This window comes from Neomonachus schauinslandi, chromosome 7, assembly GCF_002201575.2.
Source record: "Neomonachus schauinslandi chromosome 7, ASM220157v2, whole genome shotgun sequence".
In the NCBI taxonomy this organism is placed as follows: domain Eukaryota; kingdom Metazoa; phylum Chordata; class Mammalia; order Carnivora; family Phocidae; genus Neomonachus; species Neomonachus schauinslandi.
The window spans coordinates 28,813,203-28,818,664 of NC_058409.1; the positions used below are offsets into that span (position 1 = coordinate 28,813,203).

At 41.8% G+C, this 5,462-nt stretch overlaps 1 pseudogene; it reads left to right on the forward strand.

The window, feature by feature from the left end:
- Positions 1-1,430: 1,430 nt before the first annotated feature.
- Positions 1,431-2,956, forward strand: LOC110591214 (annotated as a pseudogene).
- The last annotated feature ends 2,506 nt before the right edge of the window (positions 2,957-5,462 follow it).

Below are 5,462 nucleotides of genomic sequence, written 5' to 3' on the forward strand. Positions count from 1 at the left end.
ATTTTGTTGATGATTTCCTTTGCTGCACAAAACAGTCAATGGATTTTTTTTTAGTTTTGAGAGAGAGAGAGAGCATGAGCAGGGGGGAGGGCAGAGGGAGAGGGAGAAGCAGACTCCCCACTGAGAGGGAGCCCAATGCGGGACTGGATCCCATGACCCTTAGATCAGGACCTGAGCCAAAGGCATACACTTAACCGACTGAGCCACCCAGGCACCCCCAGTCAATGGCTTTTTGACAAGGGTGCCAAGACTATTCAATTCAGGGGAAAAAAGTCTTTTCAACAAATGGTGCTAGGACAACTGGGTATCATATACAAAAAATAAGGGACCCCTACTTCACATGATATACAAATATTAACTCAGAATAGATCAAAGACCTAAATATAAGAGCTAAAACTATAAAACTCTTAGAAGAAAACATAGGGGTAGAGTTTCATGACTTCTGATTAGGCAATGGTTCGCTACACAGGACACCAAAACCATAAACAACAAAAGAAAAAAACAGATAAATTAGACATCAAAATTTACAACTTTTGTGCTTCCAAACACACCATGAGGATATCAAAAAAAGTGAAAAGACAACCCAAACAACGAAAGAAAAACTTTGCATATCATATATCTGAAAAGAGGCTTGTATCTGGAATGTCTAAAGACCTTGAACCCTCTTAACTCAAAAATGGACATATAACCCAACTTAAAAATAGGCAAAGGATCTAAGTAGGCATTTCTCCAAATAAGATATAGAAATGGTCAATGAGCATATAAAAAGATGCTCAACATCATTAATGATAAGAGAAAAATACAAATCAAAACCGCAATGAGATATTACCTCAGACACTAGGATGGCTATAATCAAAAACACAAAAAATGACAAGTGTTGGCAAGGATATGAAGAAGTTGAAACCTTTATACACTGATGGTAGAAACGTAAAGTGGTGCAGTGCTTTGGAAAACAGTCTGGCAGTTCCTCCAAAAGTTAAACATGTAGTTATCGTATGACCCAGCCACCAAAAGGTATACAACCAAAAGAAATGAAAACATGCATTCGGGCGCCTGGGTGGCTCAGTTGGTTAAGCGACTGCTTTCGGCTCAGGTCATGATCCTGGAGTCCTGGGATCGAGTCCTGCATCCGGCTCCCTGCTCGGCAGGGAGTCTGCTCCTCCCTCTGACCCTCGCCCCTCTCATGCTCTCTCTCTCTCTCATTCTCACTCTCAAATAAATAAATAAAATCTTTAAAAGAAAAAAAAAAACAAAACCATGCATCCACACAAAAATGTGTATGTGAATGTTCCTAGCAGCATTATTCATAACAACCAGATGGCTGGCCTCAAATGTGGTATACCCATGCAATGCATTATTATACAGCAATAAAAAGAAATGAAATACTGAGACATGCTACAACCCTCCTATCAACATCATCGTCACTGGACATGCGGTCAGGCAAACCTACCACTACTGGTCATCTGACGTACAAAAGTGGTGGGATTGACAAACAACTATCAAAAAATTTGAGGAACGGGCGCCTGGGTGGCTCAGTTGGTTAAGCCACTGCCTTCGGCTCAGGTCATGATCCTGGAGTCCCGGGATTGAGTCCCGCATCGGGCTCCCTGCTCGGCGGGGAGTCTGCCTCTCCCTCTGACCCTCCCCACTCTCATGTGCTCTCTCTCATTCTCTCTCTCTCAAACAAATAAATAAAATCTTAAAAAAAAAAAAATTTGAGGAAGCTGCTGAGATAGGAAAGGGCTCCTTCAAGTATGCCTGGGTCTTGGAAAAACTGAAAGCTGAACATGAATGTGGTATCACCACTGGTATCTCCCTGTGGAAATACAAGACCAGCCAGTATTATGTGACCATCACTGATGCCCCAGGCCACAGAGACTTTATGAAAAACATGATTAGAGGTATATTTCAGGCTGTCTGCCGTCCTGATCGTTGCTGCTGCTGGTGGTGAATTTGAAGCAGGTTTCTCCAAGAATGGGCAGACCCATGAGCATGCCCTTCTTCTGGCTTACACACTAAGTGTAGAACTAATTGTTGGTGTTAACAAAATGGATTCCATTGAGCCACCTTACAGTCAGAAGAGATACAAGGAAACTGTTAATGAAGCCAGCACCTACATTAAGAAAATTGGCTACAACCCCGACACAGTAGGAGCATTTGTGCCAATTTCTGGTTGGAACGGTGACAACATGCTGGAGCCAAGTGCTAACATGCCTTGGTTCAAGGGATGGAAAGTCACCAGTAAAGTTGGGAATGCCAGTGGAACCACACTGCTTGAAGCTCTGGATTGCATTCTGCCACCAACTCTTCCAACTGACAAGCCCTTGTGTTTGCCCCTCCTGGACATCTATAAAATTGGTGGTATTGGTACTGTCCCTGTGGGCTGAGTGGAGACTGGTGCTCTTAAACCTGGCATGGTGGTATCTTTGCTCCAATCAATGTTACAAATGAAGGAAAGTCTGTTGAAAAGCACCATGAAGCTTTGAGTGAGGCTCTTCCTGGGGACAATGTGGGCTTCAACATCAAGAACATATCTGTCAAAGATGTTTGTCATGGCAATGTGGCTGGTGACAGCAAAAATGACCCACCCATGGAAGCAGCTGGTTTCACAGCTCAGGGGATTATCCTGAACCATCCAGGCCAAATCAGTGCTGGATATGTATCTGTGCGGGATTGTCACAAAGCTCACGCTGCCTCCAAGTTTGCTGAGCTGAAGGAATAGATGGTCGTTCTGGAAAAAAGCTGGAAGATGGTCCCAAGTACTTGAAATCTGGTGATGCTGCCATCATTGATACGGTTCCTGGCAAGCCTATGTGTTGAGAGCTTCTCTGACTGCCCTACTCTGGACCATCCTACTGTTCGTGACATGAGACAAACAGTTGCTATGGGTGTCATCAAAGCAGCTGGACCTGGCAAGGTCACCACATCTGCCCAGAAAGCTCAGAAGGCTAAATGAATATTATCCCCAATCCCTGCCAGGTCAGTCTTAATCAGTGGTGGAAGAACGGTCTCAGAACTGTTTGTGTCAATTGGCCTTTTAAGTTTAATAGTAAAAGACTGGTTAATGATAACAGTGCATCGTAAAACCTTCAGAAGGAAAGGAGAATATTTTGTGGACCATCTATTGTGTGTGTGTGTGTGTGTGTGTGTGTGGCAGTTTTATACACAACTAATGAATCGTTGAACACTACAACAAAAAACTTATGATGTACTATATGCTGGCTAACCGAACATAATAAAAAAATTAGTTATTAGTTTTTAAAATCAGTACTTTTTAATGGAAATAACCTGACCAAGAATCTATCACAGAATTTTGAGAACCATCAAAACAAAAGTTGAATGAGAAAAAAAAGAAGTCACACAAGACATGTATTACATAATTCCAAAATAAGCAAATCCATAGAGACAGAAAATAGATTAATGGTGGGGGGATGGGGGAATAGTGCAATTACTGCTAAAATACACAGGATTTTTTTTGGAGGGGATGATGAAAATGTTCTAAAATCAACTGTGAGTTGCACAACTCTGTGAATATACCAAAAGCCATTAAATTGACACTTTAAATGGGTCATATTGTATGGCACATGAATTACATCTTAATAAAGCCATTACCAAAAAAAAGAGAAACAGAAAGCAATGTGCTAAGATGGTTCATTACCAATAATACAGGCATAGTGTCAGATGATCTTAAAAAAAAAAAAAAGGATGAGGGCAGAGAACTGTTTGTGATGGTTAAAACTGTCAAAATGGGATAGAAGAGACTGTCTCTCCTTTTCAGGAATGAACCAGGGTGCAATTCCAAAAAGAACCATATCCCCACTTTTGCTGGCTGGCTGGTAAATCAGGAACCAAAGAGCCATTAGGACTCTGCTGCCCAGAAGCTGCTATTGGTCTGACGAGAGCAGAGCGATAAAATGCAAAAGGAAGAGGAAGACTAGGTGGTTACCATGCCAACAGCCCATTCTCAACCATGGAAGTAAAAAGAATAGGAAACTCATGAATTGTGTGATTCATAAATTGCATAGAACATGTGTACGTGAACTAAAATAGCTTAAAACTGAGGGAGGAAGATGTGAAAACAGTGCAAGAAATAACCCCAGGTCCCTGGAATATCATGTAACATTTCATTAGCTTAGTCGCTGGATGGTAAGATGCTTTACCAGGCCTTTATCCAAACAAAGTACACCTCCCTCCAGTTCACATTAAACTCACCCAGATCAATACAGTGTCTTTTCAGGCTCCCTTTCTCTCCCTCACCCACCCATTCCACTCTAGTTTTAAAAATTAGCCATATCTTTAATACCTTAGAAATTAAAAGAATTTAAAAGCCATGAAATATAGAATTTGATAAAATTTTTAAACACCACTAGAATGCAAGCTTCATTGAGAACAAAACTTTCACTCTCTAATCTACTGCCATATTCCTGCAACTGAGCACAGCGCTTAGCACATCATCACCATCATAATGATAGCTAACAGACACAGAACGTTCCCTACCTGCCAGGGCTTCATGACAATATCAAAGGAACAGGTATTATGATTACCAGGCTACACGCTGTTGAAATCAGCAATTCTGGGCGCCTGGGTGGCTCAGTTGGTTAAGCGACTGCCTTCGGCTCAGGTCATGATCCTGGAGTCCCGGGATTGAGTCCCGCATCGGGCTCCCTGCTCGGCAGGGAGTCTGCTTCTCCCTCTGACCCTCCCCCCTCTCATGTGCTCTCTCTCTCTCATTTTCTCTCTCAAATAAATAAATAAAATCTTTAAAAAAAAAAAAGAAATCAGCAATTCTACTTGTAAGGACTTCATTCTATAGAAATAACTGTGAAGGTGCATCAGTATTTAACAACAGTAATATATGTGCTATCACAGTTCTAAGCACTTGACTTACTAATTCTCTTAACAAGCCAGCAACCCTGGAACTATTATTAGCTTCATTTTATGGTTGACAAAAGTGAGGTCAGGGACATTAATTAACTTTAACTTGTACAGGGTCACAGAACTGGACTCCTGGAGCCAAAATCTGAAACCAGGCTGCCTGCCTTCAGGGTCTATGCTTGTGACCACTATGCTGTATTGCTCCCAACGTAATTACTGCAGGTGCTATTTTCATGAGGGATTGGAATACCTAGACATCTAACAACAAGGAGCTGTTTTTCAAAAATTAACCGAAAATATATAGAATCATTCATCCACTTAACACTGTAGAACAGTTAGTGACATAGAAAAACTTGTTCAATATAGGGGTGCCTTGCTGGCTCAGTCGGTAGCACATGCGACTCTTGATCACAGGGCTTTGAGTTGGAGCCCCACGTATGGCACAGAATTTACTTAAAATAAAAAAAAGAAATTTAAGGGGAAAAAAACTGGTTCAATACAGTGTTAAGAGAAAAAATCTGGGGCGCCTGGGTGGCTCAGTCATTAAGCCTCTGCCTTCGGCTCAGGTCATGATCCCAGGGTCCTGG